The 13300-nt window shown below is 41.1% G+C and overlaps 1 long non-coding RNA gene across 1 annotated transcript; it reads left to right on the top strand.

The window, feature by feature from the left end:
- Positions 1–9294: 9294 nt before the first annotated feature.
- LOC122455455 lies at positions 9295–12675 on the top strand. Its single transcript, XR_006273669.1, has 3 exons — positions 9295–9376; positions 10798–10831; positions 12348–12675. It is a non-coding gene; the product is annotated as an uncharacterized LOC122455455 (long non-coding RNA).
- The last annotated feature ends 625 nt before the right edge of the window (positions 12676–13300 follow it).

Here is a 13300-nt window from a genome sequence, read left to right as displayed (position 1 = left end):
ATGGCGGTAGTCAAAAACAATAGTTCCAGTTCCGTATATTTTCCTAACCAGCCCCATCTGTTTCTGAATTGAAAAGTCTCAGAATATTAATATCCTTTTACAGAGGTGTTCTACTTGCCTGATAAATATCTTGTTTTAGCTTGAGTTAGCTAGCTAATTAAAACCCAGGCCTACATTTTTTTTTTAAAGGTAGGTGGGTGGTACTGTGTTCCGTGTTGCAATGCCTAACTGATTTAAGTACCTAAATCCTCTTTGAAAAATGAGATTTAGGGACCTCAGAGCCTAAATCCCATTAACTTTCAATGACATTTAGACTTCTAAATGCCTAAATCTTTTTTGTAAAAGAGATTTAGGTTCTTAAATCAGTTAGACATTGCAACAATGAGCATGGTACCACCTCCATCTCTTTGAAAACCCTCCTTCTTTATTTAGTGAGATGGAAAGTAGGAGTGGTCAGCCTCATCCACTATTCTTTAAAAGAAAAAGGGAGGGGCAGTTTCAGCCTGAAAAACATTCTCTGTAATGTGCCAGATAGTGACCCCCCCACTGCTCTGACTTCTGCAATAACCCCCATTTATATGCAATTGGTGCAGAGGGTAGTAAAATACAGTGCAATTAATAGAAGATTAGGGTTGGAAGAGACCTCAAGAGGTCATCTTGTCTAACCCCCTGTTCAAAGCAGGACCAACCCCAACTAAATCATCCCAGCCAGGGCTTTGTCAAACCAGGTCTTAAAAACCTCTGAGGATGGAGATTCCACCACCTCCCATTCCAGTGCTTCACTACCCTCCTAGTGAAATAGTGTTTACTAATATCCAGTCCAGACCTCCCCCACTGCAACTTGAGACGAGTGATCCTTGTTCTGTCATCTGCCACCACTGAGAACAGCCTAGCTCCATCCTCTTCGGAACCCCCTTCAGGTAGTTGAAGGCTGCTATCAAATCCCACCCCTCCACTCATCTCTTCTGCAGACTAAATAAGCCCATTTCTGCCAGCCTCTCCCCATAAGCCATGTGCGCCAGTCCCCTAATCGTTTTCATTTTCCTCCACTGGACTCTCTCCAATCTGCCTATCCTTTCTGTAGTGGGGGGGAGGAGAGGGGGGAGGAACTGGATGCAATACTCCAGATGTGGCCTCACCACTGCCAAATGGAGGGGAGTAATCAGTTCCCTCAATCTGCTGGCAATGCTCCTACTAATGCAGCCGTTAGCCTTCTGGGCAACAAGGGCACACTGTTGACTCATATCCAGCTTCTCGCCCGCTGTAATCCCCATCAATAGTAATTGACTATTACAACTATTTCTTAAAAAGAAAAGGAGTACTTGTGGCACCTTAGAGACTAACAAATTTATTAGAGCATAAGCTTTCGTGAGCTACAGCTCACTTCATCGGATGCATCCGATGAAGTGAGCTGTAGCTCACGAAAGCTTATGCTCTAATAAATTTGTTAGTCTCTAAGGTGCCACAAGTACTCCTTTTCTTTTTGCGAATACAGACTAACACGGCTGCTACTCTGAAACTATTTCTTAATTATTTGTATTAATGTAGTGTCTAGGAACCATGATGAAGGATCAGGGCTCCTGGGGACTAGACACTGGACAGACATATAATAGACATTCCCTGCCCCAGGGAGCTCTCACTCTGTACAACAGAGGAAATGTCATAGGTGGATGAAACAAACAGAATGGAGTGGCAGGGAAGAAAAAAGCAACAGTAAAATGAACAGAGTTAGCAGAAAAGCAGAAGTCACAGTTCATGGCTTGGAACTGAATTTGCTAGAAGTAATACAGGGGAGCTGCATTATCAGTGCTACTGCTTATGCACCAAAATATTAATTACAGGAGAGGTAGGGACCAGGCAAAGATGGCCTTTCTAAGCGAACATTAATTAAGAGAAATTATGTTCATAATAGTTTTTAGGCCTTAATTGTTTCACAATCAAACAACTATTTCTCTTAGTTCTTTAGACATTTGTTCAGGGGAGAAGGAAGGCTGAATTGTCCATCCGCATAATTAAAATAAACAGGTGCAGGTTATTATAACAAATATACTATGATCTATTTCACCAGTTTTTTCCAAGTGGCTGGACAATATTGACAATAAGTTGTCCAGAAGAAAGTGTTCTCTGGATATCCAGAAATCTAGTGTAGCATTAGAATTAGTGATATGGGTGGAAATGGAATAGGATGCAGACCCAGAGATAGCAGGGACCCTAGGAAGCAATGTGACTGTTTTTTCCTTTCCCACTTTCCAGTTAATTTCTTTATAAACTACTAGCCCATGACCATTAACCAGCAAGATGAGATTTCATCCAAATAATAAAACAAAAAAAGGACACTTGCAAAATACCAGCTTGTACTGGTATAGTAGATTGGTGTGGAGACACAGAATCTAAGGCAGCTTATTATGATATAGTGAATGGTCCCTAGATATTATAGTATATTCAGACCAAACATATTTTGCTTCAGTTCTCTTCCTAATTAGGAACTTTAAATAATTTTACTGTCATTGCTGTGCAATAACAATCAGGTGCAGGCAATGCCCCAAGTGTCTTGCCCTAAATATTGTAGCTCTAAATGTTCAAACAAAAAACACTTTCCCCTCTTTCTTTTGATTTGTTAACTTAAGATGAATGACTTTGCTGTCAGAGCCATGCAAGGAAAATGAAATCAATGGCAATGCCCTATGTGTTCAACCACTCAGTCTTTCTAGTCTTAGACATTAGAACAGAAACTTCAATATAAAAAAAAAATTCATATTCATTAACTTTCTAGAATCTCCTGTCGTTGTGGAATCACTGCAGCAAGTTGAAAATGATGTATGAAAGGAAAAATCCGGCCTAGCTAGTGCAGAGAGGGGGGAAAAGGAGACAGTGCTGAGCAATCATTGCTGTGCTGATTCTAGCAATGTTTAGTGCAGCCTGTGAGAGGAAAACTCATCAACGCCAGAAGATTCAGGCACAAGAAGAAAACTAATTATTTTAAGGGTTTTTTTTCGTTTCTTTATGGCTTTGCTCATTTTCTCCAGCACTCTTTCCTCTCAACCAACCAGAGTTATAGCTTTAGTTGGGCAGTGTACTAACATGTATTTTTAAAGTTTTGTTATTCTTTAGGGGTCTCCTGGATTTTTACGTCATAAATGAGACATTTGTCTTTCCCTTAGTCTCAAAATAGCTTCCTGAAGAGCCAGGAAATCAGGAAAGACCTCTCTATCATTTAGAACAGATGCTGTAGTCTAGGCTAAATCCATTTAGAGGGTGGGTGGGTAATAAAATATCTAGACATGGAAAATGGTACCTCTGTATTGAGGTACTGACATGTTTAAGAATTGTGTACGTTTGGGGAGGTGGAAGGGGGGGCTTGTCTACCCTTGGAAGTTAATGCACAGTAAGTTAGGATGTGAATTTAAAGCGCCCTAGCTATTCTGCACTAACTCCCCATGTGAACACACTTACTGAGTACTAAGGCCTTGTCTACAGTAAGTGGTTATTTTGGAATTAGCCAAGTTAATTCGAAATAAAACTGATTCCATCCACATGACCAAACCATTTTTTTGATTTAAAGGGCTCTTTAATCCGATTTCTGTACTCCACCTCAGCAAGTGGAGAAGCGCTAAAATCGAGATCACAGTTCCAAGTTATAGGTACTGTGGACGCAATTTGATGTTATTGGCCTCTGGGAGCTATCCCAGAATGCTCCCTTGTGATCACTCTGGACAACACTCTCAACTCCGATGCACTAGCCAGCTAGGCAGTAAAAGCCCCGGGAACTTTTGAATTTCATTTCCTGTTTGGTCACCATCAGCACAGTCCACCATCACATGCGACCATGCAGAGTCCACCATCACAAGAGACCACGCAGTCCTGGATTCACATGCTCCAGCATGGTCTGAACGGGAGGTACTGGATCTCATCGCATGTTGGGGAGACAAATCTGTTATGGCAGAACTACGTTCCAAAAAAAAAAACGCAAATATGTACGCAAAAGTCTCCAGGGCCATGATGGAAAGAGGCTACTCCAGGGACACAGAGCAGTGTCATACAAAAATCAAGGAGCTCAGGCAAGTGTACCAAAAAGCCAGGGAGGTGAATGGGTGCTCTGGGTCACAGCCCCATACATGTTGTTTCTACCATGAGCTGCATGCAATTATGGGGGTGACACCACCACTGTCCATGGACACCTGCAAGGGGGGAGTTGCACGGAGCGAGGAGGACAGTGCACAGGTGGCAAGTGGGGAATCCGTTTTTCCCCCCCTAGCCAGGAACTAGTCTTAACGCTGGAGCCAATAGCCTCCTTCCACTCCCAAGGCAGGCTCCTGGACCATGACCCTGGAGAAGCACTTCTGGTGAGTGAGAGCCTGATCGGAGCCGGGGGGTGGGGGGAAACCCAGCCGTGCTGGGCTGTTCGCATTTAGTTTAAAGAGCTCATCCCTGCTCAGAGCCTCATCGGAGCCACATGGTGTGTGTGTCGTGTGAAGCGATCATCTCGGAGAGCCCGCAGGCCCTCCTTTTATATGGAAAACCAACCAGGCATTGCTTGTTATGGGAAAGGGGGCCTGGCAGTTTGAAAGCATTGAAATGAATGCAGAAGAAGCAGAACCCTGCGTGCCCCTAGGGCTTACCATAGCTGCCTGCAAGCTGAATTCTGTTGCCCGGCCGCATGTGATGACTTACTCACACCAAAGTGGCAGGCACTTCAGTATAAGAGGCAAAATGTGACCTTGTACAGAAAGAAAATGTGCTGTGTACTATGAATTGCCTGTTTCACTGAGAAAGCGTGTCCCCTTTGTTCTCTAAAATGCATCTTTTAAAATACTATCCTCCCTTTTTCTCCTCCTGCAGATGCAAATGTTTCAATGCAGCCCCTATCTACTCCGTCCCAGAGGCTGGTCCAGATTAGAAAGCAGAAAAAATGAACTTGGGACGACATGTTTGCTGAGCTCATGCAGTCCTCCCACACTGATAGGGCCCAGCTGAATGCGTGGAGGCAAACAATCGCGGAGTCCCAAAAAGCGTTAAATGAACACGAAGAAAGAAGGGATGTGTGCGATGAGAGCAGGCAGGATGCTATGGTCAGGCTCATGGGGGGAGCAAACTGACATGCTCCACTGTATGGTGGATCTAATGCAGGAAAGGCAGCAAGACCACAGACTGCCGCTGCAGCCCCTGTATAACTGCTTTCCTTACTCCCCAAGTTCCATAGCCTCCTCACCTAGATGCCCAAGAACACGGGGCTGGGGGGAGAAGGCTACGGGGACCACACACAACCCCAGAGAATTGCACAAGCAGCAGAAAGCTGGCATATCTGAAATTTTGATTTGGTTTCTGGGGACTTGTACTTCCCTCCTCTTGCACCCCCCTAACTCAATACTCACCTCCTCCCCCAGTCTGCCTTCTGATTTCTCTCAATGTGTTGTGCAACAAATAATAAAGAACAGTTTTTAAACAATTGTGACTTTATTTCCTTTCATATATATAGGGGGCAGGTAACTTCAAAAGAAACAAACACAACTGTCACACCGTACCCTGGCCAGTCATGAAACTGGCTTTCAAAGCTTCTCTGATGCACAGTGCGCCCTGCTGTGCTCTTCTAATCGCCCTGTTGTCTAGCTATGTGAAACTGGCCATCAGGTGAGTTGCCTCAACTTTCCACCCCACCATAAATGTCTCCCCCGTACTCTCACAGATATTGTGGAGCACACAACAAGTAGCAATTACAATTGGAATATTGCTTGTGCTGAGATCTAACCGAGTCAGTAAATTGTGCCAGTGCACTTTCAAACGTCCAAAAGCACAATCTACCACTATTCTTCACTTGCTCAGCCTATAGTTGAACTGCTCCTTACTACTGTCCAGGGTGCCTATGTTCGGTTTCATGAGCCATGGCATTAAGGGGTAGGCTGGGTCCCCGAAGATAACTATAGGCATTTCAACATCCCCAACAGTAATTTTCTGGTCTGGGAAGTAAGTCCCTTGCTGCAGCTGTTCAAACAGACCAGAGTTCCTGAAGAGGCGAGCGTCATGCACCTTTCCTAGCCATCCCATGTTAATGTTAGTGAAACGTCCCTTGTGATCCACCAGTGTTTGCAGCACCATGGAAAAGTATCCCTTGTGGTTTACCTACTGGCCACCCCGGTGTTCTGGGGCCAACATAGGGATATGCATTCCGTCTATCGCCCCGCCGCAGTTAGGGAACCCCAGTGCATTAAAGCCATCCACAATGGTCTGCACATTTCCCAAAGTCACTACCCTTGATAGCAGCTGGTCAATTATTGCGTTGGCTACTTGCAGCACAGCAGCCCTCACACTAGAATTTCCCACTCCAAACTGATTCCGAACTGACTGGTAGCTGTCGGGCATTGCAAACTTCCACAGGGCTATGGCCACTTGCTTCTCAACTGTGAGAGCTGCTCTCACTTTGGTGTCTTTGCACTTCAGGGCAGGGGACAGCAAGTCACAAAGTTCCATGAAAATGGCCATACATATACGAAAGTTTCACAGCCACTGGGAATAATCCTATACCTGCGACACTATGCGGTCCCGCCAGTCTGTGCTTGTTTCCTGGGCCCAGAATCGGTGTTCCACGGCATGAACCTGGCCCAACACCACCATGATCTCCCAATCGCCACATGCCATCCTTCTAGGAATGTCTGTGTCCATGTCCTCATCAGTATAGTAATCACACTGTCATCGCTTCTTTGCCCGGTTTTGCAGGTACTGCACATACTGCTGGATAATATCTGAGGTATTTACAATGGTCAAAACTGCAGCGGAGAGCTGAGTGGAGTCCATGCTTGCTGCGCTATGGCGCCTGCACGGGTAATCCTGGAAAAAGGCCGTGAAACGTAGGAGAGCAGAGTGGCAGCGGAAGAGATGCTGTTTGGTTTACGATAGCTGAAAAAAGGCAGGAAATGGTTGTCTTCTCTAGCTTTCACGGAGGTGGGAGCCCAGGACAGACAACATGGAGAAGCTCGGTAGCACGGCAAGAGCGGGAGAGCAGAGTTGGCGGCGGAAGCTGTGCTGCTCAGTTAACGATGGCCGAGCAGAGTTGGTGGCAGAAGCAGTCGAAGAGGAAGAGAAAGAGTAGATACTTCTAGAGATTACATAGAAAGACGAGAGGAAATGTGAGGTGGATTCATAGTACCAGGAGAGAAGCAGTGCACTGTACTGCACTGACTGCTGAAAGCAGTATGGCATCTCCATGCCAAAAAGGTGCGAAACAATTGTCTGCCATAGCTTTCATGGAGGGAGGAGCGACTGATGACACACACCCAGAAACACCCACGAGAATGTTTTTGCCCCATCATGCACTGGGAGCTTAACCCAGAATTCCAATGGGCAGCAGGGACTGCGGGAACTGTGGGATAGCTACCCACATTGCACCACTCTGACATTCGATGCTAGCCTTGGTACTGTGGATGCACTCCGCCGAATTCATGTGCTTTAGTGGGGACGCACAAGACCGAATGTATAAAATTGCTTCCGAAAACTCGAATAGAATAATTTCAAAATAATTTTGTACTGTAGATGTACCTTAAGTGTCCTAAGGCTTACTGCACTTCAGGCTGTACTACACAATCCCATAATTCAGACTAGGGGTGTGTGAATTGCAGCTTGCCAAAGTGTTGTGCTGTAACTCCCCTGTGTGGATGCTTGTAGTGCAAATTAAAAGGTACCTAGTTCTCATTAATGTACTCCTGTCTGAAGTTCCTAAGGCACAGTGTTTAGGACATCAGGATCCTATGAGCTACAGTGTACCACTGAAACTTCTTCATGCTTCTCACTCATAGATTATTCAATTTTTTGTAAGGTGCTTTTACTTACTGATTTTAGGGTCAGGCTTTTGTAATTTATGCACTATTTAACAGTTATGCTATTATTCACATATATATCAGTGGGCAGAAGCAGGTGGTTTTTCCTTTTGTTTTGAATAAAGGTAAATATTTTTTCATCTCCATCTCTATTTCTATGTGATATATTTTAAGTCACTGTGATGCTCAATGTTTCTTCAGCAAAGGTAATCAACCTCCAAAGCAATTAACCTGCACTGCTTTACTTCCAGACACAACCACTTTATTACATTTAGCATATCTAATATGTTTTTGATGTTTGCACACAAATGCACTCTGTTGCTGAAGCCCAAATTTTCAGGCTGCTTTTTTGTCCTCTCTTTTTCTGAAAATGTTGTTTAAAACAAACTAAACAAAAAGCCCAATCTCTACCATGTTCCAGCCGCCAGCACTATACCTCCTATTCAAACAAAACTTGTTTTCCTTTTTGATCTTCAGAAATCTACCTTCAGAATTTTTCAAACACTGCAATGCATCAAACGCTACAGCAGATGGTGCTTTTTGATGATGTCTTTCTACATGAAGCAACATTTTGTAGTGTATGCTGCATTATCAAAAAATCAAACATGTAATTATGCAAATATGTATGCCTTTATAATAATCAAGTTTTATTGTAAATGGTTGATGCACATCAATTTGATCCTGTAGTGCTGCTTTAAGTGCAGTTTAAGTGGCTTTTCAGTGTACCCAGAGGCAACACAAATGCATCTCTGGAATATTAATAAAATCCTGAATCTCTGAGACTCCAACTGGTATAGTGTTGCTTATCCTGATTGAAACTAAATGCTAATCCTTTCCTTTATTTAAAAAAATCCCCTTTGTTATTTAAAACACTGATATTAGTGTGATATGAAGGGCCATTTTATTTTAAATTGTATTGTAATGTAGTTGTTAAATTAATGCCTAATCATATTATATTCAGTTTCCACAATGTAAATTTGATGAGACATGAATCCAATAATTTTACAGCCGTGAATATACTGATCTATTTTAACATGTCCAGTTTTTCTAATTCTGTAAATTTATATAGTAAATGTCTGTTCAGGTTTCAATCTTGGATGCTGTAGCCTTCTAAATAGCTGATTCCTCAATGTTCACTTGAGATGGGTTTGATTGTAAAATTTGTGAAGCTTAATACTTCTGAATAATTTTTTTTCAACCAGGATTTCAACAGCCATAATGAAGCACAAACTTTATTACTGGTCTGATCTGGCTTTTATACATTGATTAACTTCATTGGTCTAATGACACCCATCTCTATGAATGCACATGCACACATTCTGTTGTAGTTAAACCAAGCAGATGGACTGTGGATACTGATAATCCATGATTGTAAATTCTGTTTTGCTTTTTTGTCCCACATGATGTGAAAGACGAGATACAAAAGGAACAGATTATTTTGCTTGTGAGAGGAAATGGCTCTGTAATGTGCTTCTTCTCCTTCCAGGTCCTTTAGGCTGGATGTTTGCTTTATTTATTGGGTTTGCTATAAATAGAGGCTCTGCTCCTCTGTATCCCTGCTTCATAAGGTAAAGAATGTATGCACTCCTTTCGTTGTGTTCTTCTGGCTTTCCACAGACCTCTCCAGAGTTAATTTTTTGTATAGTCTGTGCAGCTTGATTGAGGTTTTTGTCCCCCTTTATTATGGATTTTTGCATTTAATTTACCTTTCCTTCAGTCTAATTCTCCCACTTCTTAACTGATATTTTCGCTTCATATTGCTAACCCCTGTGTTTCTATCCTGTGTCCCCGCCTTGTCTTCTCTCAACCCTATTTTTAGCTCCCTCTTTTGTGTGTGTTGCAACCATCTCCACTTTTTCCTGTCAAATATTTTCTTCCTTCTTTTCCATCCTTCTCTTCAGCTGCTGTTTTCCCAACTCTTTTTCCAATTTCCACATTTAGTTTCATAATCTTACCTTAAGTGTTTTTCTTCCTCAGTCTTACTTCCTTCTCTTTCCTTTACTGTATCTCTCTGTCTTCATTCTTCCTGTTGTTTCTTCATTCCCCCCCCCCCGTTTGTCTCCACTCACAGTAATTTGAAATATTGCAGGAATTAACTGCCTTTGTGAAATTTTATTGACATTGCTATGAGACATTGCAGCTGCTGACATGATATTTTCACTACCAAGTCATCCCCTAAACCTAGAGGATAAGAATTTCTTAAGGCATCAAAACACAGCTTTAGAATGCACCCCAGAATATTGACAAGCAAGGTCTCAATACAGATCACCAAATGATGGTGTCTAGAGTCATTTTCAATAGATTTGGCAAGTTTTAGGAGAATTTTCTTTCAAAAAGAGAGGATTTCCCCATCCCCAATTAGCATCCTTGTGCTTTGGGAAATTGAAACTGTGAGGACAAAAAGGGATTTGCATCTGAGCATACACTAGGCCGAAATAATTTCTAGGTACAGTTTTTTATATTTAACATGTAAAATCACAGAAACTTTGATTTTAAAGTGAAATGCCATAGTAATAAAATCCTGCAGCAATAAACTGTCTTCTCATACCAAATGGATAGATGACTCTATAAGGTCAGATCTGATGGGGGAAAAAATATTTTTCAAGGAAAAAACAGCTTTCAGGAGACCTAAAACATTAGAAGAGTTTCAATTATATTTAAAAGCTATGTAAATAATAGAAACCACTTTTGTAAATGTAAGCTGCAACTCTCCTTCAAACAATGCAATCTTTCTTCCAGTCTGTGCAATCTGGAAAGTGAAATTTACTGATCAGTCTCTTTTCATCAGCTGCAGGAAATGCAACAAATCTTGAACAGTAAAAACTAAATTCAATGTTTAAAATTTCAATTTTAAAGTATTTTTAGCAAGGGTGAAGAATTTTGTTTTTAAATGCATTAAAACCTGATAGTGTCCCTTTAAATGTGTATCTTGTATATCCATAGTATTAAAGCAAATAAGCTGCTTGACTAACCTTGTTTGATTATGCAGAGAGGAAATCATCTAGATGTTTGAAGCTGAACAAGTGAGTGGCTTTTATCAGTACTCTAAATCTGTTTGTATCAGAAAAATCAATTGTACCACTGCCTTTTGATTGTGTTTAATATGTAAATACCAAACAATATCCTGCTCAGCTTCTGCTTTAATTTCAGCTCAGGTGACATTACAAGCTTAGTTTAAGGATAAAAACATAATAGTAATATAATCCACATCCAATACCTTGATTTCAATAGCAAAGCAAATCATGCGATCACATACTTTCTGAAAGTTTTCTTATAAGATTTCTTCTATATTGGAGAATGCTACAAATGCAATTCACCTAGGTCCTATGGGTGACAAAGCTTTAATTAGCTACCCATAGTTTTCTAATGTGATTTTTGCACTTCTAAAAACAGAAATGGAGATCGATATACTTTCATAAATGCCGGTTGTAATTACATTACTGATGGTTTGTAGACTTCTAGGCTTTCCATGTAACTTTCTAAAGAATATGTTGATATTTGAAGGGGATGATGTCTGAAACATATTTTAAAACTGGAAAACATTTTCTGTTCAACTGTCTTTAAATAAGAGGATGATATGCAGAATTTCATAAAAGTGTTCATTTTCATACTGAAAATAAACCATATAGAAAGTAATGCTCAGTAATTGCCTGGTTCTATATATGAAAACATCTGATTAGGGAGGTGGCTAGCAATTTGCCAGGGATTTGCATGCAAGCAAACAAGCTAAATTTGGGCAAAATGGTGGGTTTACTACTTCCAACTGCTTGCATGGTGTATAGATCATGATATCCCTTGGTTTTACTTTAAAATGTATCTCCCACACTTCACTACTACTCCAGATACTCTGATGGTTCACCTTAGTCCTGCCTTGACAGGCTCCAACCCTTAGGGTTGTATTTTTTAAAAGAATTAGCTTTAGGGTTTTTGAATGTCTTTAGAGATTCTATATCCAGAACCCTGGATCCTGACCCATCCTCATTCTGATCTTCAGGAAAGTTCTGATATGAATTTCACAACTTTGACCCCATCACAAAATGTAATATTTCATAACAAACTCTTGTGCTAAATTCCCCAACATACCTCCAAATGAGAATCACTTATCAAAATAATGATTTCATTTACATGCTATAGATTCAGCCATTTGTAAATATACCACTCTTCTTGGGATGATGCATCCATATCCAAAGTCTGAAGCAATATCCTCACATGTGCATTTACTCTGTGGTCGGTCTTACTCTGAAATAGCTTCTATGTTGAAAATAAAATCACTATTTTGGAAAACAAAGCTAATATTAGCAGCAGCAGTGGATTTTTTCCACCAGCAAACTCTACCAAATCCCACCATTTTCCACTCCCTTCTTTCTTGAAATTTCTCAGTGCAGAGGTAAAATTATAGGCATGCATCATATCTTATTCAATGTTTTCTATTTTTTTAATGTATACATTACAAAGCCCTCCCCAGCTCCCCGCCCCAAGCCCCCCCCCCCACCTATTCAAGTTTCTGACTCTTTTGACATTCATTAAATCCACAATCAGACAAACAAGAAGAAAACTGGAAGCCTCTCATCACCTCCAAAAATGCAGAAAACATCAAATTCAAGTGTCAACAGAACTCCAAATTGTACCCCATCCTCTGAACAAACATGAGCCTATATTCTAACCTAAGACAAGTATGGGCTTTTCTGTCTAATGGTCTACAGATTCTGGCTTCTTTTTTTTTAAGCAAGCGTAAAGTTTACATTGTCAGCAACTGCCCCTCTTTTTAATCAGAGGAGCTCCAGCTTGAGCTCTGCACAAGGAAGAAGGTGGGTCTCTCAGATAGATTCGTTCAAAACCTTAAATTTCACAATGGACAGTCAAATTTACAACACCCTCTTTAGTGTTATCTAGACAAATAATATATGAATATTGCTTGTTGCCAGGGAGGTTTTTCTTATATGATGGTTTTATTATATGATCTTTGTTTATTTTTTCCCCTCAGTCATTCAATGAGGAAACAAAAAACATACTATGTGATTTATGGAACCAATCAAAACTAACAACACAATTCATTTAGTGAGCCAGTGAGTACGAGAAATTGGAAAGAAGCAATTCAATAATTTTGAAAAAATCCACAGTCTGTTCTGGGAACAGAAAAAGAAAAATGTGATGAATAAAACCCTGATCCCACAATCTGCTTTGTATGAGTGAACCCCGTGACTGCAGGAAGCCCCATCAAAATCAGTGGTATTCCTCGTAGGCACAAGGTTTTGGCTGCTTGGAACAGGTTGTGGGATTGGGGCGTCAATTCTGATTAGAAGTATGCAAAAACCATCTCTTCTGGGTTTGGTTATGAATCTGAAATTGTTTCCTTGTATGTTTGAACAAATCCAAGTTGAATTTCAATGGAGTCTCCTTCACATGACTGCTGAGGAAGGATTTATGTTTCTGGATAGGAGCCAGATAAAATTTGTTCTTTTGGGTGACTACTTTGTGTTTTGTGGCTTTAA

Source organism: Dermochelys coriacea, chromosome 8 (assembly GCF_009764565.3).
Source record: "Dermochelys coriacea isolate rDerCor1 chromosome 8, rDerCor1.pri.v4, whole genome shotgun sequence".
Classification (NCBI taxonomy): Eukaryota; Metazoa; Chordata; order Testudines; family Dermochelyidae; genus Dermochelys; species Dermochelys coriacea.
The sequence above is the reverse complement of the archived record's forward strand: the minus strand, read 5'-3'. Positions and strand labels throughout refer to the sequence as shown.